This window comes from Oryx dammah, unplaced genomic scaffold, assembly GCF_014754425.2.
Source record: "Oryx dammah isolate SB20612 unplaced genomic scaffold, SCBI_Odam_1.1 HiC_scaffold_26, whole genome shotgun sequence".
Lineage (NCBI taxonomy): Eukaryota > Metazoa > Chordata > Mammalia > Artiodactyla > Bovidae > Oryx > Oryx dammah.
In genome coordinates, this window is record NW_024070210.1 from 56,964,886 (window position 1) to 56,988,478 (window position 23,593).

At 40.6% G+C, this 23,593-nt stretch overlaps 1 protein-coding gene and 1 pseudogene across 3 annotated transcripts in view; one reads left to right on the forward strand and one right to left on the reverse strand.

Annotated features, from left to right (window-relative positions):
• The first annotated feature begins 5,325 nt into the window (after positions 1–5,325).
• ZNF609 (zinc finger protein 609) overlaps positions 5,326–23,593 on the forward strand; it is a 197,633-nt gene continuing 179,365 nt past the window's right edge. For all 3 annotated transcript variants that reach the window (XM_040226713.1, XM_040226714.1, XM_040226715.1), the window contains exon 1: positions 5,326–5,440. The gene's annotated coding sequence lies outside the window, so the exon portion shown is untranslated. The remainder of the gene's footprint in view (positions 5,441–23,593) is intronic.
• On the reverse strand, positions 22,041–22,717 carry LOC120853649 (annotated as a pseudogene).

The window sequence follows — 23,593 nt, forward strand, 5'->3', positions numbered from 1 at the left end:
TCTTTGACATTTTTCTTAGAATGATACAGAAGAAAATGGACCAAGTTGGAAATTTCCTCTCTGAGGCTTGGATTTATTTTAGTTAGGAAAATTCTTAACCTAGGTTAACAATATTTTAAGGGACCACTTGAATTTTAAAGTTTTTTTCCCCCAAAATGATAGCTTGGTGGGGTGTTAGGATGTTTGAGGAATTCTATGTTTAATACAAACAAGTGATGGGAACAGAAAGTCCCCAGACTTAACAGGTTTGCTGCTCTAGTCCAGCATCTCTTCAAGTGAATAGTATTCAAAAACTGAGTACTTCGTTGGCAGATTTTTGGGGGCGGGCGGGGCTGGGGTGGGTGTATAACTTGAAGAGGTGCTGCCACTTTGTTCTTTGGTTTGAGACATTAGGACATGAGAGGATCAGGCTGGGATGAGATGGAGCCACCTGCTAAAGCAGCATGAAATGGCGCTATTTATTTTGTTGGTATTGCAAGAGTATCATTTGGATGGAGCAGTTAGAAACAAACAAAAATAAAATCCATTCAATAAATGCATCTAGATAACCCCAAAATGCTGAAACCAAACCCTTTAAGGCATCCATACCCCAGGAAGCTAGGAGTTTTGAAAAAATAGGTTGGTTTGAAATGAGACTTTTTACTAGTCATTCTGGTCCCACTTAGTGAAGTATACTTTTTTTTTCTGAGGCTGTTCAGAAGAGCTGTCAGAATCTCAGTTGCTGGCATCCTCAGGAAATTCATGGTCTTAAATGTGTATGTTCTGCTTTTTATAAAGCAGCACTACCACACTGGGGAAGTTGGATTCCCTCCAGCAGTTGTGTGCATGACTTAAAAAAGAGAGCACAAGGGAGAGGAAAAAAAAAGTGCCCTGTGTTATGAAAAAGATTAATTTCCCCTTTCTTTAATCCTTCATATTCAGCGTTTATTTGCATTGAAATTCCTCCACTTATGCATTGATGTTCACTCAACTGTGAACCCTGCTTGTTGCATGGCTCTGGGCATTGGTTTTGTGGGGGACTGATCACCCTGGATTCCCAGGGAAAACCCACCAGATTCTTGTTCTGGTGATGCAGACATGCTGTATTCTTTTTTTCTTTTTTTTTCAACTTGTGTAGAGAAAGTGGAAAGGACACTAATGGCACTTCTTTAGGGGGAAAAAAGTCTCTCTCTGGCCTTCTACAGACCTTAGTACTATTAATGAAGCCTCACTAGGTTCACTATGCAGTTACTAGTTTACCAAGCAGTAACAACTTGAATTCTGTGCTGGAATTGTCTGGTTTTTTGTTTGTTTGTTTGTTTTAATACCAAAATAAAATTGAAAGGCAGGAAGTGAAGAGCCCAGAGAGCAAAAAAAAAAAGTTTCTCTTTATGCCGTTTTATTTGAACGACAGCCTGAGCACAGAGGAGTATGGATTGATTTTTTCCACCTGGATAGATTGTGCGTGCATGCCTAAAGAAAAACATCAGGAGATGCAGGAGTTCAGGTTATGCAACCATTTTGTGTGCTGTGATAAGAAAGTTTACAAGAACTTCACAAGTTTGAGACCCCAACCTCAGCATCCAGAATACGCAGCTGGAGCCACATGAGTAAACGGCGGAGTAACTTGGAAACTTCTCCTTTTCATGGTCAGCCTGTGAAAGCCTCCCTTCAGTTCACATGGTGGTGGTATAAGGTCTCTCTTTTATTTGTGGAGACACCCGGGAGGAAGTGTGGGAGAGACTTGGGGGTAGATGGCCCTCAGTTGCTCAGTGATGAATAGCATAATTTAAAGTCTAGTGGAAATTCTTAGCAGCCTGAGTACAAACTCGCCCAGGAATAGCCTGTCAGTACTTTACAACACTTTGCACTGACCCTGTTACTCTGGAACAGCTTGGCCTGAGGGAAGGTCCACATTTCTGAGCTGGTTTTCTTCTACAGGTTAAAGATCTTACTCTCTTTTGGATGGTTGGGTTCAATGGCTGTCAGTTTGTACAGTTGCTAAAGGATTCAGCTTTTTTGTTTTTGTTTTTCTAGGCAGGACACAGTCTCAATTATATAAGCTCAAAGTAGGATATATATAAAACTGGAGACTTTACTCTGTCAGGATTTAGAAGGCTTTGGCTATGCAGACAGATGTTTAGAATGGGGTGGGGGGCAGGGGGCGGGGGGCGGGGGTGGGAGGGTGATTTGCTTGCTATAGCTAATCTAGAGAAAGAAAACTAGGTGTCCTTTTCTTTTTTTTTTAAAGCCGGAAGTTTACAGAAACCCTTTTTTTCCTTAGGGAGTAGGTGTAAAAATTTCAGACTTTAAAGATCACTTTTATAAATAATTATAAAGTTATGGCTTTTTATGAGTTATAACCCCTAATCTCTTTCCATTTTAACTACTGTCTCTACTAAAGCCCGTTTATGTGGATTTCATTTCATTTGGTAAGTTTGTGTGTGTGGTGAGTGTGTGTTTTAATGCCGTTGCTAGAGCTCATAGCCAAGACTGAGACAGTATTGGGGTTGTTCTCTTGCCCAGTTAGAAAGGCCAGTAAAAAAGCAAGCAACTATTAAACTAGAGAAATCAGCTAACTTCAGTTTATTAGGCCTAGGGGGAGGAAAGAAAGTCCTGTGGTGAAGGTTTTTTTTTTTTTTTCTTTTTCCTTGAGATTCAAATAGCAAGTGCACATCTGCTGTTGTCAGCCTCTGTGAATGTGTTTGGCGGGAGGTGATCCATATCACAGGCTCCAGCAGCATCAAGGGATCTAGCGTGTGGAGGGCTTTCTACTCTCAGGCAGAGAAGAAAGAACGTGGCCACAGTGCCACCCTCTTGCACAAAGAAACCTGGGTAAATGTGTGTCTGTTTATGTTTGTACACATAATGTGGATTAATTCATGGGGTGAAACTTCATAGACTAATCAGATTTCTGTTGTGACAATGGAGAGTCTAGAGCAAAAACCTAGTAAATATTGTACCTTGACTCGGAGTCTGGTAGATAAGGTGAGGTGGAGATGGTGACTGAGAATGTGTAGCTGTGTCACAGGAAGGGAGTGAGATGCTGGATCGAGGAGTAAAAAAATGTCAGTACGAAAGATCTGAGAAGCGTCTAGAGCTGTACTGTCTAATACAGTAGCTACATGTGATTATTTAAGTGAAATTAAGAATTCAGTTCTTCAGTCACAGTACCATATTTCAAGTGTTCACATAGCTACATGTAGCTATGACTTCTGAATTGGGCAGCACAAGTATCGAATAATTCCATCATTGCCAAAAGTTCTATCAGACAGTCCTTATTTGGAGTAGGGGTCAGCACACTTTGTCTATAAAGAGCCAGACAGCAAGTATTTTAGGCTTCTCGGGTTATACGGTCCTTGTTACAACTATTCAACTTTGCTATTGTAGTGCAAGTGAAATGAATCCATAGATAATACATAGGTGAATGAGCATGGCTTATGAGCCACTAAAACTAACTTTATGAACACTGAAATTTGAATAACATATTAATATAATTTTCATCATCACAAAATAGTCTTCTGGTTATTTTTCAGCCATCCAAAAATGTAAAAACCATTCTTAATTTATGGGACATATTTGACCTGTGGGCCGTATTTTGCCAAACCCTGGTCTAGAGGAGCAAGGAGTCAAAACTTAAGATTCTTTTACTGTATAGGACTTCAATTGCTTGAAAATTTTTAATGGTACTTCTAAGCTTGAGAAATTTCTCTAAAAATTCACTGTAGGAATGTTTGCTTTCCTTTGTTCCCCATTTTTGCAATTCCGTGTTTTCCCGTGGTAGAGTCATGCTCTTTAGTAGGAGATGCCACTTTAGTGTTAACTCTGAAGTCATACCTGTCTCAAAACTAACCCTTCTCTTTGTCTACCTGCAGTAGCTGAATCGTTACTTGTAACATCATCACCTGGGGTCAGTTTTGTTCTTGTATTGTCCTAGAACAAGCTGAATATGGGTGGATCAAGGGGAGATTATTTTTCCTAGGCCAGGGCAGCTTAGTGTTCATCTTTAGCCATTACCCCCTGACACACACACACACTTTTTGCATGCATATGTGGAAATGGAGAGCAAAGGGGTTTTATGATCTGCCTTTATCCCCAAATCACATGCTATCTTGAGTGGTACTGTTGAAGAATGCCTCAGGGTAAAGGAAAGGAAAGATAGCTGCAAAGCTGGGACTTCCCTGGGGTCCAATGGTTTGGACTTCCAAGCTTCCACCGCAGGGGACACGGATTTGATCCCTTGTTGGGGAAGTAAGATTCCAAGTGCTGGAGAGTGCAACCAAACAAAACTGCAGAACTAAGATGGCAAGGACACAGGAAGGACATAATTGAGGCTAAGACTTGAGAAGACAAATTTCTTCTCGCTAGGAAAGGGAGTGGACGTTTCAGGCAAGAGGTGGTGAAGAGTATCGTGAGTGAGAGGTAGGTGGGAGGGTTCACTTAAAGAAGGGCTGAATGCCTACTAGATAGTGTGCTGGGCAATCACGAATGGCAGATAAGATGAAAGCTAAAATCGTTAGAAATAGAATGGTGTGTTGGAAAAGGACAAAGTAGGACTTAGAGATAACAAGCAAGATTTGGTGAAACAGGGTGGCAAGGTGAAAGGTGATATTAGGATTAGAAATGGGTGATTTGAAGAGGAAAACTAGTGGTAATCCTAAATAAGAAACTGGAGAACAAAGGATAAAATATTAGGGGTTGCTACTTTGCTGAACCAAGAGATAAAGTGGATGAAACCACGATGAGCTGTGCTGGCTCTTCGGTTCTTTGTGATGTTCACGTTCAGACAGACCTTTTACGACCCTTTGCTCTTCCCATGGTTGGACACCTAAAGAACAGGTGTCTTCCGTATTTAAGGTACGATACTTCCCCAGAGACGTCTCTGCGAGGAAGTCTGGTCCAGCGAGAGTTCTTTCCACGAGGAGAGAGCGTTAGGTTCGAGCTCTCCAATCCAGGCTTCTTCGACTTTATCTCTGTTTTAACCGGCTTGCCGGGTTTTCCAGCATTCCCAGAGCTCCGAGTCTCTAATCCGGGCTCCGAGTCTCTAATCCGGGCTCCGTGTGACCGCGCGTTCCGAGACCCAGGATTTGGCTCCTCTATCCAGGTTCCGGGTTTCCTCTGCGCTCTACGGCTCCAGACTGCACAAGGATCCGGATCCGAGGGCCCGGTAGTCCAGTGTCCGGGTCTTCTGGGCAGCCCTGGTTGTCCCGGATCGCGGCGGCGGCGGCGGCGGCGGCGGCGGTGGTGGCGGCGGCTGAGGGACCCGCGGCCCCGGACACAGCGGCACCGGCGGGCGGGGCGGAGCGGCGCGAGGAGGGGGCGGAGAGCCGGAGCCGAGGCGGGGTGGGGAGGGGGGGAGGGGCCGCGGGAACGGATGGCGGCCTGGGCCCCGTAGCAGCAGCGGCTCTACGGCCCGGGGCCCAGGCGGGCGGAGGTGGCGGCTCCCGGGACCGGCCGCGCGGTGAGTCCGGAGCTTTGTGTGGAGCCGGGGCTGGGGGAGGAGAGAGGCGGCAGCGCTCAGGGGGCCGGGGATAGCGGCGCCTGACGGAGGAAGTGGGGGTTGGGGGGCCGGGGAGGAGCGAGGAGAAGGTGTGTAGGGCGGCGGGGGGGGGGGGGGCGGTCCCGGGGGGGGGGGGGGGGCGGGGGCGTCGAGGGGCGCAGGGTGAAGTTCAAAGCGTGGCCAGGGCTGGTTCAGGCAGAGGGTAGGGGTGCTCGAGAGGGGATTAGGGTCTGGCCAGGTTGTGGGGACAGGCCAGAGAGTTTCCGAGGCGAGTCTGGGTATCTTGAGGGGGCCCGGGGCGACTGGAGCTAGTGAGGGAGTTAGGGGGGTTCAGGGCGAAGGGCTGGGAGCAGGACGTGTGCGTGGCCCAGGAAGGGGGGGCAAGGTGGCTGGTAGTGTGCAGTAAGTAGGCTGTGGGTGTGTGCTCCTTCCAGGCTTCAGGTCACATTTACTCCTGTCCTTTTCTTCAAGATGGAGGGATTCCTGGGCCTGGCCTTAACTGCTCTCCTAGTGCCCCCGGGAGGGTTTGTGACCCTGTCCTGTTTGGAAAACCCGTGCTGCCCTCTTTTCCCTTTATGTGTAATTACGGTTGGATCATCTCTGTGCTTTGCTCAGATTCTCCTTCCTCCCTCTGGGGTTGAGGAGGAGGAGACACATCTGACCAATTAATGTGTGTTTGTGAAACAGGCAGCAGCAAACAGTCATTTCAGCTTCTAGGAATTAGGCTCACACAGGGTGGAGAGATCAGAGCCCTTCAGGGGGAATATTTCTGAACAAATCACAGATGATTAAATTCTCTAAGAAACAGCTTCCTACCTAAATGAGAGTGGGAAAGATGGGGGAGAAAGCCTGTCTGTTTCCAGCCATGTGTCCAGAGCCCCAGGGGTTGAGGAGAGTCCCCAGTCCCCCCACAGGCCTCTCTTTTCTCTATGAGGCTTTGCTCTGCAGCCTTGAGTTAATTTCACCCCTGCTGCTTTGTCTTGGGGGAGGGAGTGCTGGTTTAGGCTGTTGTGAGGAGATGACTGTTTTGCTGCCACACACAATAGTCGTGTCATTTTATCGGGAGAGCTACCCCAGGGCTGAGAACTGCTGCTGCAGAGATAAACCGGTCCCTCTCACCCGCCTATTGTGTACACAGTGAAGGTCATAGGTTCAAGTCTTGTCTGAGAGCTTTGGATAGGCTCCATCTCCCAGGCTCCTCAGTGCCATTTTCTTCCTTTTCCAGACTGGGGCTTGCCATTGGAGGAGGCCAGACAGAAAGGCTCTTCTTTTTGAGTAAGGAACAATGCAGAGCTCATTGGCACACATTTTTCAGAAGAATAGGGAATGCCAGCCATGTTGTGCCTGCCTCTTTGGCTAGCCTGTACTAAGTTGAGGAGAAATAGTGGCTGGGAGACTCAATCCTGAGATTTGTGTCAGACTTCTAAGGAAAAACACTCTAAGCTGGTTCAAGCCAGCCAATTTAATCCTTTTTATAGAGATGGGATACTCCTACAAAGATGTTTATTTGTTTAGGAATACCACTAAAAACCTGTGCAGGGTTAAGATAGGGAGTCACGGATCAAGTACCTTTTTAATGGGGACTTCCTGGTCAGAATAATTGCACAAAAAATCCCACAGAATTTGCCTATCTGGGCAAGAGCTGGGGGAGCCAAAATAACTTTCCTTTTTATCTTTAATTCTGATGAAAGGATATGACTTGCTCATTGTGCAGAAAATCCATATGTGTGTCTGTGTTAGGGAGAAATTTGCCAGAGTAACATAAAAAAAATTGAGATCTTGGGAGTTATTAATGAGAGAAGGATGAGAACAAGCTAGAAGAAACCCTATCCTTGTACTTACCGCATAGAAATGCCCAAATAGTACTACTAGTTGAGTACGTCGGTACTATTAGTTGGGTAAACAATTATTAGGGACTAAAAATGAGGTTTCTCTTTAGGACATTAAAGAAAACTTTTCTTTGAAAAGAGATTAGAAATCAGTTGTCATTGTGAGAGGACAGTTGTACACAATATACGTGGTACACAATAGCCAGCCATTTCCTATAGGGTGTCACTGAAGAGGAACTTGAGCCTTTGGTTGTGGTAAGGGTCTTTGCGAGGCCCTTGGTCTGACCACGTTGCCTCCGTTTTCTCTTTATTTCAGTGAGTTTCTTGAAAATGACGGCTTGCCGCTTAGGTGTTAGGTTTTGTTAGGAGGGAACTGGTTGTTCTGACCTTTCTGTTTCTTGGTGACAGAAGTGTCTTAAGGCCTTGCTAGAGGTGGTGTCTGTCTTTAGACCATGTCCAACTGTGTGTCCTAGGTCCCTGAGTGAAGTCAGCTAAACTGGGTCCAAAACTTTCTGCTCTTGGGCTGTTGACTTTCATTTCTGAATCCTGTCAGGTGACAGTGAAGGCAGAAGCCTCAGATTAAATTTGCCCTGATCAGATTTAGTGGTTTCAGAATTGGGCCCTTGCCACAAGGAAACTTACAAATCTTCTGATTGTGACCATCTTTCAGAGAACACTTTGGATTTCCAGCACCCCCCCTACCACCACCTCCACCCAGCTTCTTGTTAGAAAATGTTTCCTTGTGAGAGGTCTAGATAGCTGGACAGATTAGTGCTTATTTTGTGTGAGGATATGGAAGCATAATTTTGGCTTCTGGTAGTAATTATGTTGCAATTAGCATATAGCAGCTAAATGACTGGAACAGGATAATTTGTTGAGGGGTTTACTGATTGCTCTGTCAAGTGGAAGTGCCACTCCTTACTTATTTGACTCAGAATACCACTGCCTGGGCTCAGCCGTGGAGACTTAACAAGTACAGGAATGATGTGTGGTCTCCAGAAGTTCCCTGCTTTCTCTCTTATTACTGCCAGGTACAGTAGAACCTTCTAGTGCCACTTTCTCCTGCTCATAGGTACCTAAGCAATTGTTATTTCCCTTGTGGAAACTGGTCGTGAATGGGAATATTGCCAGACAGATGGGGCCACTCTGAGATGAGGCAGCCTTATGTTGTGTGGCAAATTTTCTTTTAAGCAGCTGTATTCTCACTTCTGCCTGATTTTTAAAAATCAGTTTCCTTAAAAAAAAAAAAAACTTGCAAAATACATAATCACATAGTGACTAAGTATACCTTTGTGATGTCTCATAAAAGTTGGCTGTAACAGACAAAATGAAGATAGGCAATGCTGATTGGCATGTTCTGGGTCCACTAAGAGTCAGTAAAGGGCTCTTTTCACTAGGGAACAGGTAATTCAGCAAAGCACCTGCCTGGCTGGGCATGTGGAATTGGCAGCAGCTGTGCAGCTGAAGAGGGATTATTGAGCAGGTGGTTAAAGAATCACATGCCACAGTGACAAGAAAATACTTGGGTCTTCTGTGGTTTAGGTTCAGTTCATACGTGTGAAATTCTTCTTTGTTTCACATTTCTTAATGCTTGATGCTGGTGTGTTAGTGAGGCGATAATGAAATAAAGGGAAGAGATTCTTCCTTCTCTGTATTTCTTTTAGATTACTGAGTAGCATGCCTTAGATGTGGTCCTAAACGGCCCTATTGTATTTCTGTGAGTTCTGGCTTTATGCCCTGTGAATGGGAAGGAAATAATGGTAATTCAGTGTTTCTAGCACTTGTTTATTAGAGGGATAGGGAAGGAGAAAATTCTTTGCTTTTAGTGTGGTGAAAAAGATTTAGCCCACTGGGAGGATACCCAGCAGGTTTTGTGCAGAGGATGTAATTGACTTTTTGTGTTAAGTCTACCTGACATGGCTTACTCAAGACTTTCACATGTGTTTTTATTTTATGAATGTAATTCTCCACATGAAGTTTGCATCTGTTCTGTTGTTTGTTTTATTCCATTTTTAGTTTCTCCCAACACCTTTATAACTCTTTTTTTCTGGCTTTGAGTTTAACATCACTGTTAGAATCAAGTCATCACCAGAGGGCTAAATCAAGGAAGTAGCTCAAGTAAATATTTATCTTAAAAACAAGTGTAGCATTTCCTATAACTTGGAGGAGGACTTTCTATTTTGAGGTTTTCTGCAAATTCCCAGATTTTCCTCCCAGGTTATCATCATCTTCTGTCAATGTGATTTCATTTTTCTTTCACATGTTCATGCCACTATAAGTGGCAGTGCTGTATAGCCTAAAATTTATAAACAAGTATTTTGTGACTTCTCTGGTGTCCTCCAATCATTTTCTGTATTAGGCTGACGAACTGTGTGCTTGAAACACACGTATGCACACACATACACACACACAACCTAATTGAATTCACAAGGTATTAATTAACAGTGGATTGACAGGAAAGAAGATATAGTAACTGTTTTGGAGTTCAGAAATCACTTTTCCAAGTGAAGTGAAGGCTTAGATCTGTTAGAAGGATTGAGACAGATTTGGATATTATAGATGGATGGATAGATTGATTTTTTTGATTGATTGAGGGAAAAGGGAGGCAAACAGTGGACCACTGCAGAGACAGGGACATTTGCAAGAATCTGTTTACACCTAGTTCATAACCTAGCTTTGAGTAGCAGCCTAGCCGTTATTTGTATAATTTCACTTCTGGGAAAGAATATAAACTTCTCTATTTCCCTATATGAAGCCATCATAGGTGTTTGTTTGTTTTAAAATGTTCACAAAGCACCATGTATTTTCCTAGCATTCTCAGTAGTTTGCTTCCTCCTGTTTTTCCCCCTCCCCCATGGCCCCTCCACATTCTCTGCTCTGAAGACTTCTCCAGCAGCTTGGAAACACTCTAATTACTGTAGCTATTATAGTCACAACGGAGATCTTCCACCTCCTTCCCACTCACCCCTTTCTGTCTTCCTTCCCCCTCCTCTTGCTCTAGCAGCAGGAGTTGAACTGCAGTCTCATGAGCACAGTCAGATCTATGAATGAGCTTTATATCTTGTCAAGGCAGAACTCCAGATCCAACAGGGCTGATTTTTCATGGTTCTCTTGCTGTTTGTTCTTGGATCAGAGTCCCAGAAATAAGAGATGGCAAATACTTATTAGGTCATATCTAATCCATCACTCAGGAGCAAACCTGTGATCTTTCTTTTGTCTCTGTAAGAATTTTTTCCTTCTTTCTTTTGCAGGTGAGAACTGTCTGATGCCAGGCAAACTCTGAAACTGCTTTCTTTTTATTGTGCTCTCTGGTCATTAGTATCAGGCCAGCTTTGCTCTTGGATTTTTATTCTTATCTCATTTTCAGGATTACTTGCTCCCAGCAGAATCTCCACCCTCTTCAACTCGGTCCTCTCTTCTTGATTGCTGGCGCCACTTGTGTGTATGTGGGTTCCTTTTGTACCATCAGTTATCTGTGCCAGAAGTTATCACTTCTCAAACCTTTGCCACAAGAGTCACTGTGGCATCCTCTTAAGGAGTTTTATTTGATAAAAGCACAGGACACAAATACCCGCAAGTGATAATTAATAAAATGGCTCAGAAAATATGTGCCAGGTTGTACCCTTAGGAAAGCATATATGGTATAAACAAATGCTGCTCCTTTCTGTTTGATTTAGAGTACTTCCTGGTCTAACCCTTTGTTCTCTTTATATGAATAAATTTTATTTTTGTGTGGCTTAGTTACAGTTACTTATTTTCTGATTTAATAGTGTAAAATGTTTGCTAATATGGCTTTTTAAAGCATAGAGGAAAAAGCATGGAATTGTGCGCCGTAAATCCCAGATTCTGATCACTGTATTACCTCTAACAAGCCATGTAACCTTGTGCTAGTCACTCCTATGTTTTCCTTTTCCTTATCTGTAAAATGAGCATATTAGACCTGATCATCTCTAAAGGTTCCATGTAGTGTTGAATTTTATGATATCAAGATTGTGTTGAAAGAATGGGACAAAAATGATTAACATAAGCTTTTTTTTTTTTTTAATCGTGTCAGTATTTAGAAGGGCAAATAAGTGCAATCTTAGTTCCAGGGGTTTGACTCTCACTTCTCTTTGATATGTGTATATTGGTTTTTTTTTTCACTAAGCTATCTTGTTTTGGAGAGTCTTGTATCCTTATTCTGCAGGTTCACCAATTTTTCAAATATATCTTTTTCTAGCTTGCTCCAGCTATAGTAGTGGGGATCAGAAAGCCGCAGAAAAAGAACCTCAGCTTGGGAAAAGGAAATCAAACCTAGAAGGATTTACCTGATATCAATAAGAAGTAATTTTGTGTATTCAGCCAGGGATTTAAGATCTTTAAATCTCTTATATCTGAAATCTTTAGCCAAATGGGACTGATATTGGAGGTAGGATTGGGCATTTTTCTGTTTCCGTCCAGTTAGTAGGAAACCTACTTTGAATTAACTTCTTGGGATTGCATAAAAGTTGCCCACTGTTTTGTTTAGAAAATAAAATTGTTATTTTTAATGCTTGAATGCAAAATCGCCAGTTTGACCAACAAGGGGGAATCTCTGAAATAACCCCTAAAAGGGACTGAGCAATTTGAAGCTGATGGGTGACTTTAGGAACTTTGAAATTGGTAGTACAGTTGATCCTTGAACAACACAGGGGTTGGGGTACGCCCCCGCCGCGCCCAGTGAATTAAAAATATCCTTATATAACTTTGTAGTTGGCCTTCCAGTATCCAAGGTTCTAAACAGCTTCTGATTGTGCAATACTATAGTATGTATTTATTGAAAAAAAGTCCAGATAGACCTGGACCTAACATCACAGTTCAAACTCATAGTGTTCAAGGGTTAATTGTGATGTTAGGAAATCTTTGCTTTCAAGTAGTTTAAAGGAATCAGAGAAGGCAGTGGCACCCTACTCCAGTACTCTTGCCTGGAAAATCCCATGGATGGAAGAGCCTGGTAGGCTAAGATTGGGTCATGGATGTCACTAAGAGTCGGACTCAACTAAGCAACTTCACTTTCACTTTTGTGCATTGGAGAAGGAAATAGCAACCCACACCAGCGTTCTTGCCTGGAGAATCCCAGGGAGGAGGGAGCCTGGTGGGCTGCTGTCTATAGGGTCGCACAGAGTCGGACACGACTGAAGCGACTTAGCAGCAGCAGCAGCAGCAAAGGAATAAAAGTGTATAACCTAGTTGTTAAGCCCCCAAGTTAGAATTTTAATCAGCATTTCCCAGTTAATTTTTGGATTTGGAACTCCCAATAGCAGCTTTTTATTGTATGTTAAGAGGGTGATGGTCTTTTCTTTTGATAGAGTGTATGTTAACATAACAAAATTACATGTTTAATCTACCTTTGAACATTGGAAGAAGCATTCACTGTTCTTAAATTTGTACTTAAAACATCCATCAGTCCATAATAGAAAAATGTGGTGGGTGGAACTATTGTTTATTTTGGACTCATAAAAAGTCCTGAGAGTGTTCTGCTTTATTCCCAGCCATCTGTAGAGCATTACTAATTCTCAGGTAATCTAAAAGTTATTTTGGGAAGTGTTCCACTTGAATGAGATTTTTGAAAGATTTGTATTAGAAATATAAGTGGCTTTTGTAGATAGATTTTTTTTTCCCCCAAGTGTCTGGGTTTTGAATTGGACAGTGGCCAGAATAGGTGCTGTGCAACCTTTGGAAATCGTACTACACCATGATTGAAATCCAAATCTGGCAGTTAGGCCACTGCATTGTATGCTGATACCACAGTGCATGTTAGTACCTGTAATTTCATAGGCTGCGGTTCAGTATTTATAGAGCAAGGCAGCATTGTCTTACCTATTCTATGTACACAGTAAAGCCAGTGGGGTTTTGATATGTTACCAGAATGTTCCTGGTAATATTCCTAGGTGAGCTCTTTGGGTTTGGTTGAGATGAACATTCATGTGAGCATTAGTGAATTCAGGAATGTACCTTGTAAACTGCAGTTACAAATTCTGAGGTTTCATGTAAAACTCAGCAAGAGTGGTATCAGCAGTGGAGCTAGAGACATTGGAAGAGACATCGAAATTGTGAGCCTCACCAAGTCTATGAATCTGAATGGTACAGAGGAAAGGGGGAGTTTTTTTTCTACTTGGTACTTGCTTTCAAATGTACCTCCAGTCCATCATTTCTGGAACTTGCTTCCCCTTTTCTCTGCTAAGCCTTACAGTTCTTCCAGTTCGTTCTTTTTTTCTTCCTTACTACCTCATCTCGTCACCTCATTCACTAAATTTGAATCATTCTAGATACCTTTTCATTTGGCGTTGCCTTTTCACCTGCCCTAGTTCAGGCCTCCCTATGCTTCTTTGTGTGTTACATGTCATATACTGCTGCATTATCATTATAGTTTTTATTTAGTTTATACAGACATCCCTTTCCTGCTGTGCTTTACAGATACTGCATTTTCTACAAATTAAAGGTTTGTGGCAAGCCTGTGGCAAGCATATCTGTTTGCACTGTTTTTCCAACATTTGTTCACTTCATGTCTCTGTGTCACAGTATTTCTCTAGTTCTTAGAGTATTTCATACTTTCCTTCATTATTATATTTATTATGGTGATCAATGATCGTGATCTTTGACGTTACTCCTATGACTTGTTGAAGTCTCAGTTGATGGTTAGCATTTTAAAATTAAGGTATGTACATTGTTTTTCAGACATAATGCTATTACATACTTAAGAGACTACAGTATATTATAAACATGACTTTTATATGCACTGGAAAGCAAAAAATTCGTGTGACTTGATTTATTATGATACTCGCTTTCTTGTTGTGGTCTGGAACTGCATCCCTAATATCTCCAAGGTGCGCCTGTATTTATCGAACACTGTGCCAGACCAGATGTGGTCTCCGTCCATTCAGGACGTACACGTCTAGTTGGGGAAACCAGCAGTCAATTAATGGATGTATGATTATGAGCTGAAGTGCTCTGAAAGGAAAGAATTTGTTTCTGGAAGAGTATGTAGCAAGGAATTCTAGTGTGGACTTTTCAAAATGCAGTTCTGATTATTTTACTTCTTTGCTGAAAACCTTTAATCACTCCTTGTTGGCTATATAGGCCAGCACTCGATATCCTCTATAACCTGACTAACCCTGGCCTTCTTCAGTCTCATTTCATTTATTTCTCACTCTTTTTACAGCCATTCCTTCTGCTTACCTTGCATTTTTCAGTCTCAACACCTTAGTTTTTTCTTTTTTTTTGTTGGAATGCCCTTCCTTGCTCCAAGGCATTCAACTTCAAATTTGACTCTTCCTTCAACCTACCAAAAAATTTCATCTCCTTCCTGAAGACTTTAACTTTCTTCTTCCCATCTGCCTGTGTCTCCAGAATTGATTTTGTATTCCTCTGTATCTCTTTAACTCTTTGCTAGGATCTCTGTTATAGCACTGTGTCATACCCTGTCTTTGATTATAATTAGATGTGAATATGTGTTTTCCTTCTTCATTCTAAACTCCGTAAGAGACCTGAGTCTCCTGTTTCCCATGACTTTCAGCCCAGTGCTTTGAATATAACTTTATTATGTTAATGCTTGCTGAATTGAATTGGAATTTGTTTTTTTGAAAATGGAAACTTCTTGAGATTTTTTTTTCCAGAACTTTCTCTGTGTTAAGATAACTTGCATCTAACACATTTTGTCCCAAACTGAATAACCTGGGTACAAGGTGCAGACTACGAAAGCCTTCAGAAATCCTTCAGACTCAAGGACAATCACGTATCGCCTGTAGTTGACTGCAGTAGTGCTGTGGTTCTGTATATCTTAGCTGATGGAGGAATTGGGGTGAGGAGAGGTAGTACATGACAGTCAGAAGTACTGTAGGTCAGGCACGGGAACCTGGCTGATTCTGTTAGAGGAGCACAGGCATTGTTGGGCCCTCTGGATATTGTTGGCCTCCAAGAGGTCTTTTTAGTTTTTCTTATTTACTTCTTTCATTCCATAAATATTTACTGGAGTCCTGCTATATGTGAGGTCCTGTCCGAGCTGCTTAGGATCTATCAGTGAGCAAAATAGACAAAAAATGCCAACCCCATGGATCTTATCTTTTAACAAAAGGAAATAGAAATAAGCATAATTAATAATTATGTAGTATAAAGAGGGTGATAATTGATGTGGGGAAAAAATAGAACAGAGTAAGGAGGGTTAGTAGTGTAGAGGAGGGATAGATGAAGGAGATAGGAAGCTTGCAGGTTTAAGTAAGATAATCAGAGTCGGCATCTTTGAGAAATATGGTGCAAGTGTGTTACTGGGTTGTTAGGCACTTCCTGAGGTTGCTGAATGTTCTTCTGCCCAGAACAGAGAAAGAGGCACTGTCTGTAGTTGTTCCAGAGGGTCGAGCCGACAGTGAGAGGGAAATATGTTCTTTTTTCCTGGCTGCTCCTCTGGCTGGCATTCCTGGAAGTTAATCATGGTGAAAATTGCAGTCATGTCTGGAAGACAGCAGGAGTAGAACAGAAGGCCTTATAGCCAGTTTCCCTGAGGAGTGGTATTTGAGCTTTGGGTGCCTTGAGTAATAGGTGAGTTAGGCCTCTGAATTTTCTCCTAGTGAGGTCTCAGCAACTCTGGAGGTTGGGGTAGCTCATTAAAAATAAGCTTTCAGGGACTATACACTTTGTTTCTAGCCTAAATTTTTAATTTTGAGGTTTGTGTTATTTTGATTTCCTCTCAATGCATAGCTGGCTTTGTTCTGGAAGTCTCAGTACCTAATTCATCGGCCTGAGGGTGAAGATGTCTTGTAATGTCTAGCTGCTCTCTTGTTTGACTTGTGTTTTGTAAATTTTCTTATAGTTCCCTTGCTTGCTCTTTCCTAACCCTTCTACTAGTTCATTATTTTTCCTGTTACCTCTTCCCTTTTTTCTTTACATGAAGCTGATAGGCAACAAAAATCTCTTAGGTCAGACTGCTGTTTGGTAATTGACTGGAAGCTAAAATTCCTACCTAATGTGTAGAGATGTAATGTCTTATTTCTGTCCTTGGGTTATATAGAATGCTCCTTTTGGACATCAAGCTCTCAGCCTGTTTCTTATACTATATGCCATTTGAGGTAGCTGACAGGTGCAGGATACCTGTATACTCTAGTTATTTATATCATCAACTTGTGTGGTTGCAATATACAAGAAGACCTATTTGCCATTCTATAAAAATGTGCTATTTTTGATATAAAATTTTAGAAGAAAGGTTCTTAATGAACTTGGGATTGATGCTTAAGAAAAATCTGTTAGGCAGAGAGGGTACTAGGCAAATATCACATTGCTTTTCTTTGTCAGGATTTGCTACACGTCAGACTTGATGTCATAGATTCTCCATATATGCTCAAGTGGTACAATAATATATGACTGATATTGTGAATTTTAAAGCTGGTGGCTGTTAATTTGTTATGTCATTATTTTTCTGTAGTGGTTAAAAAGGTCTCAGTTTTACTGCCCAAGTAGTTTTGCTTTATTAGTAGAAATGCTTTTAACATAGTTTAGTTCGCTAGTGATAGTTGTTTTTTTTTTTCAGTAGTATTGTTTCTGGGGTTTGTATAGCAGGCCCTTATAGTCCTAACAGAGCTAGAAATCTGGCAGTGTGGATTTCAGACGAGTTCAGATAACACCATCTGACAGAGAGGGAAATGAAGGACAGTGTCTGGTATTATTCTTTTTCTTATGGAGCCTTTCTATAAGAGAGAAATTCAGTTTTAACAAGATCACATTGAGGTAGGTAATATAACAGTGAAGTGACATTTTCTTCCAACAACAAGTCTATAATATATTTTACCTGAATTTGTGATCGGAAGCATTAGATTTATTTAAAAGTGTTACATAAACATGACAAGTGCCATTTCTGTCATCCTTATATAATTTTTTCCTTCTCCTTTCTTGGTAGGCAAAATAATGATAAACAGTGATTTAATTCACATCTCAGATACTTGATGGAAGGAATCAAATTTTTGAAGTTTGGTGCTGCTAGGCTGTGCACTTCATAGGGATGACACAGGCAGCAAGCGATTACATTTTTATAAGGGTCGAAATCCTTACTTAAATAAAAATGTCTCAGTCCTAATCAAAATAATGTGACTGAGTTGAAACTGTTAAAGGAGAAGCCACAAAATTAGGCCAGATAATAATAATGTGGGGTTTATTTACTCTTCATAGATTGGTTAACTACTTTATTAAGAGCAAATTTAAAGATACGGTTTTGAGTAAGATAAACTTCTCTGCATAGTTGGCAGTTTTAGATCCTATAGAGCAAAGAAATAACCAGGATTTTTGCTTTGAGGAACAAACAAGAATTGAGAAAGGTTTCTGTAGGTCAACACTGTTTAAGAGAAATCATATCTTGATTAAGCTCAGCATTCTTCAGGGAGAGGAAGAATAAAATCTATGATGGGTTCATTTTTTAAGAAATTTAGCTGTGATAAAGTATGTACAGTAGGAAAAGTGGAAAGATTTCAAATAGCAAATAACCCACTGAAAGTTTAAAGACTTAAAAACCATTTTATTAGAAAGCAAGGGATCAAAAGCACCATACAAAACAGATGGTCATTTGGCATAGTCTCAGAGGCTGTGGACAGGAGAAAAGCATCTTTAAAAAAAAAAAATTTTTTTTCAGTCAAGACTGAAGAAACCCACAAAGTGATGATAGTCATGCGTGCTGTCTAGAAATTTTAGGTGAAAGAAGAAAACGATGTTGAATTAGTTAAGTTCTTTGCTAAACTGATGGTAAGAGTTTTTGTTTTTGCTTTTTTAAGAAGACTGCTAGAAAATTGATAAGACTACTCGATCATGGTGTGAAAGACGCATTCAGGGATGAAGAGGTTGGAGAATTTTCACTTCTGTTTTTCCCTCTTTCCAAGCAGTTTAAAGCTTCTGGTCAAATGATGATAAGCTTAACTTTAAAAAATAAGAAATTAGGACATGAATTAATCTCTTTTAATGCATATAAAGTACAGAAAAATGTATAGAAGTCCCAAAAGTTATTCCAGAAGTGGTAATATTTAGTTAGTCATTCCAACACATTTTTTTCCCCCTAGCTGCCTAACTTTTCTCGATCAGATCTCTAAATGTATCTACCCTAGAATTTAGGAAAAAATTCAAGGATAAACTGTAACTCCTAGTGAAAGTACATCACTTCAAGTTAAGTAGCATGATCATTACACGAAGGGATGGGAGTAGATTTCACCATAAGAAGGGTTTGGAGGTGGAGGGAATAAAATCTATCAAATGTAAATTAAAGATTGAGATGACTTGATATCATTAATATAACTTACTGGGGCCAAGGCAGTGGGTTAATTTACATAAAGAGAAGTCACATATGACAAATCATTGACAGTTGTGTGTGGGCAGTTACCAGTGGACCTCGTTTAGTTTTATTAAAGTCAGGCCAAGACTGTTTAAAAACTTTAGCCTTGGAATGGGAGAAAATGTTCTGTTTTGTATTAGTAAACTGACTTTCTGACAGTAATCACATCCATGTAGGCCTATAGTTCCTTCTCTGCAGTTCTAAAACCCCCAAATTCTGAAAGCTGTTTTTTTTTAAAGGTAGGCACAAACCTGACTTCAGCCTATGAGGCTATTTATGGCTGTTTTCATTGTTGTTTGTTCTGTTTCAAGTAAATATTCATTTTGTTTTAAGAATATTGATGAGTTTGATGTCAGTGTGCTCTTCCAGTTTCTACTGAGAGTATTATACTCTATGGTATATTAATTATCTCAGCTTTTTATAGGTGAAATAACAGAGACTCAGATAAGTGCAGTGACTTGCCTAAGATTCTTAAACATCTTCAGGGAGAGTAAGACTAGAATTGAGCTTTTCCTACCTCCTCCTTTGTTGCGTTTTGTTTCCATTGCATTGTACTGGTTTCTCATGACATTACCTCCAGAAATTATCTCAATGATAAATTCTTCTAGGTGGAAGGGTTTAAGCAGTGACACTCATTTTATTTGACAGTTTAATAAATGTTTTACAAAAGTGACATATTCAGGTTTTCTCATGACACTAAGCTCTTTCAAGTGCTTAGGCTCCCAAATTGTTTAAGATTATATTATACTTCCAAAGTATCTTGGCTGTGTGGGAGGGATGAAAACTCAAAGATGAGCTTCAGTGTGGATAGTATTACATTAAAAGGAGGCAGAAAGTCCAAACCACTTTGCCAGCATGAGATTTTCAGCCCCTAGAGGAGACTGGAAATCTTGGTAAGCTATTCCTTGAAAAATTAGTTCAGTGTGCTGCCAGGGAAATGCTAGGCATCATTAGGAAGAGAACTAAAGAAAGATAAAAAAATAAACTTCCCCCTGTACAAAACCAAGTTTTGTCCATATTTGTGATACTGACCCTTCTTTTCATCCCTAAGAAATATGTATCAGAACTGGAGACCAAATGAAGTGAAGGCTTTAATGAAAACATGTAAAATGATTTTTTAAAAATTCAGTTTTTAAAGACAGAAGGAGTATTATCAGACTCCATCAAGCAATGAGAAGAACTTGTTTACCAGTTCTTAGGATCTGTATTGGATAGAGAGCACCTTTTCAAATTAGAAATAATTTTAGCTTAATTACTGGGTTGCTCTTATCAATAGTAAATAAAATTTGTTAACAGTAGAAGTACTAGAAATTAGAAATAGGGTCTAGAAGGGTTTTTTGTGTTTGTTTCTTTTTATTTAAAACTTTTAAGATAATTGTAGGAGTCTCATGCATTTGTAAGGATAATACAGAGGGATCCTTTGTACCCTTTACCAGTTTCCCCCGGTGGTAATGTCATGCAAATATAGAACAATATCATACGCAGATATTGACATTGATACAATCTACGCAGGTTGTTCAGATTTCCCTAGTTTTAGTTGTACCCACTTAGAAGTGTGTGTATTTGTGTTAGTCACTCAGTCGTGTCCAACTCTGTGACCCCATGGACTGTACCCATTAGGCTCCTCTGTCCATGGAATTCTCCAGGCAAGAATACTGGAGTGGGTGTCATTGCCTTCTCCAGGGGATCTTTCCAACCCAGGGATCAAACCCAGGTCTCCTACATTGCAGGCAGATTCTTTACCGTCTGAGCCATCAGGGAATTACCGCCACAGTCAAGATACAGAACAATTTCATCACCACAAGGGTACCTCACATTGCCCTTTTATACCTGCATCACTCCTGCCTCTCATAAGATTTTTGATAAATTATTGGATTAATATGTTTTATAACTTGTAAGGGTATCCAGGAATATTTGGAGAAGTATATATTTTTATAATATTTTAAAATATTTTATTTATCAGATTAATTGTTGTCATTCAGTCGCTAAAGTGGTGTCCGACTCTGCGACTGCAGACTCTCTGCGACTCCCCTGGATTGCGGCACACCAGGCTCCTCTGTGCTCTACTATCTCCCAGAGTTTGCTCAAATTCATATCCATTGAGTTGGTGATGCTGTCTAAGCATCTTATCATCTGCTGCCCTCTTCTCCTTTTGCCTTCAATCTTTCCCAGCATCAGGGTCTTTTCCAATGCATTGGCTCTTGGCGTCCGGTGGTGAAAGTATTGGAGCTTCAGCCTAAGCACCAGTCCTTCCAATGAATATTCAGGGTTGATTTCCTTTAGGATTGACTGGTTTGATCTCCTTGCAGTCCAAAGGACTTACGCCACCACAATTCAAAAGCATCAGTTGATCGCCTCTCAGCTTTCCTTATGGACCAACTCTCTCGTACATGACTGCTGGAAAAACCATAGCTTTGACTATACAGACCTTTGGCAGCAAGGTGATGTCTCTGCTTTTTAATACACTGTCTAGGTTTGTCATAGCTTTCTTTAAAGGAGCAAGCATCTTTTAATTTCGTGGCTGCAATCAACCGTTTGCAGTGATTTTGGAGCCCAAGAAAATAAAATCTGTCACCGCTTCCACTTTTTCCCTTTCTATTTTGCCATGAAGTGATGAGACCGGATGTCATGATCTTAGTTTTATGAATGTTGAGTTTCTAGCCAGCTTTTTCACTCTCCTCTCATACACTCATCAAGATGCTCTTTAGTTGTTCACTTTCTGCCATTAAAGTGGCATAATCTGCATTATCAGATTAATATGTACACTTTTTTGTTTTTGTCCTCCCATGAGCTTCATATTAAAGGTCAAATATTGCTTTTAATGAAAATCTGTAATCCACTTTTTTTTCATAGTACACTTTTTTATGTATCAAATATAAGGTACAAAGTAAATGATAAATGTTTTTGAAGCTAGGAAAGTTGGTATGTCATTCCCAGTCAGATGCAAACTTAGTTATCACATACATAAATCAAAAATGACACGAAACAGGAAAAACATAAGAACTTCCTTTGCTTTCCAAAAACAGCCAGAAAACCAAAGAAAATTATTTTTAAAAATTCAGAGAAGAATTTTTTTTCATAGTAGCCAACATGCCTTCCTTAGGCATTAAGACATATTTCTGTTCATAACCTTAATACAGCCATATTTTTACTTTTACTTTTTGAAAATCAAGTCTCCCAGTAAAAATGGTATTTTACCACACTAATCTTTTAATTCCATCACTAAAAATGAAGTTATATTGACCAAGTTCTAACCTCTTGGAACATTCTGCATAATGAGCTTTAGTCACTGGAATGAGTAATTGCCCAGAAAAGCAGCACTGTCTGAACTGTGGTATGATTTGTAGTCAATATTCTTGTTTTCCAGTAAAAAGGAGATCTCATAAGAAGAAACACTGGGCTCCTTGTGGTTTCATTGATCAAGAGAACGTTTCTAATCTGCTTCTGAGCAAACATTTCTTAATAGGTTGATCACTGATCTGGGGTCTTCACTCCTCCTAATGGCACTGCCAGACACGATCATGTTAGCTCCTGCCTTTGGCATCATATCTTCCACGAATTTCTGCCCTCCAAACCCAGGTTCCACTGTCATAACCAATGCTATATCTATCTGATTAGCCCATGGTGCCAAATACTCAACTGTAGTTCCTGGTTTGATTCCAATGCCAACCTTCATTCTATTCTCCTGTGTGTCTTTGATCAAAGCTCCTGGGTTCTCGGTAGCCTCAAGATGAAACATATATGAATTGGCTCCTGCTATAGCCATTGGTTTTACCCACTTTTCTGGCCTGGACACCTTCATGTACATGTCAGAGAAAGGGTCCTGGTCTAGCTGCTTTTGGAGGCTTTCTACCACAGGATGACCAAAGGTGATGTTGAGAGCAAAATGCCCACCCGCCTGTTACATCCAGGTACAGATAATCGACCTCAGAGTCCAGCATCTGGAGGCACTTGGCCCCTAAACTGGCCATATCACTGTTGAGGATGGATGAGCCAGTTTTTAGCCAGATGCCATGGTACTGTTTTTCTAGAGCAAGTTACTGCTCAAGAGCCCCAGCTAGATGAAGGCAGCTTACCCCAAATGGCCATGCCATTTTTAGTAATCCACTATTTACCCCTTCCTGTCACCAAGTCTCACTCCCAGTAGGCAACTGCTTTAAGATTTTCAGCCTTTTGCTTGTCTTTACTTCTGTATTTCTAAAAAATAATCTGCTATCCTATTGTGCTCTCCTTATCAAATCAAATTTTTACTTTTATCAGTATCCATTATTAAGTAAATGTTTATTCTTGAACTATTTAGTATACTACTATGTTTTCTTATGCAACTTCTGTTTTTTTCCCAGGGTTTAATATCATTAATTACCTCAGTGTTTTTAGTTTGTCATTATAATTCATTCAGACTCTCCAACAGATCTATAAATCTCCTCACAATATAGTGAAGCACAGGGTAATCCTTAAATGTAGTTTCTTTCCTTTTTTCCTTTCTTTTCCATCCCTCTAAATAGCCTAACCTGTGAAGACTACTGGCCTAATTCCTGTTTACTGTGATCACATAAAATGCTATTTTAGGAACAGGACCATGATCCAGTAGTATAGTACTTTTATTCATAGGTGTATGATTTTACCTTTTTTAAAAAGATAATGTGCATATGATAAAGTGCATTGAGTATACCAATCTTCAGTGCATAACTCAGTGCATCTATATGTAGCCATAATAACCACCATCCAGTTCAAGATCATAGAGTATTTCCAACACCTCACAAGTTTCCCTCATGCTTCTTCCCAGTCAGTAAACTCCTCTCAGAAATGGCCATTTTTCTGACATTTGTCCTCTTTGATTCAAAGGTGTTTAAAATGTGATACCTGGACAGTTTAAGTCTGATAGAATGTATCATACATTTAAGTATGAGAGCTCCCAGGGGTTGGTTATGTCCTGGTTTGTGGACTAGCCCTATTTTGGGTAAC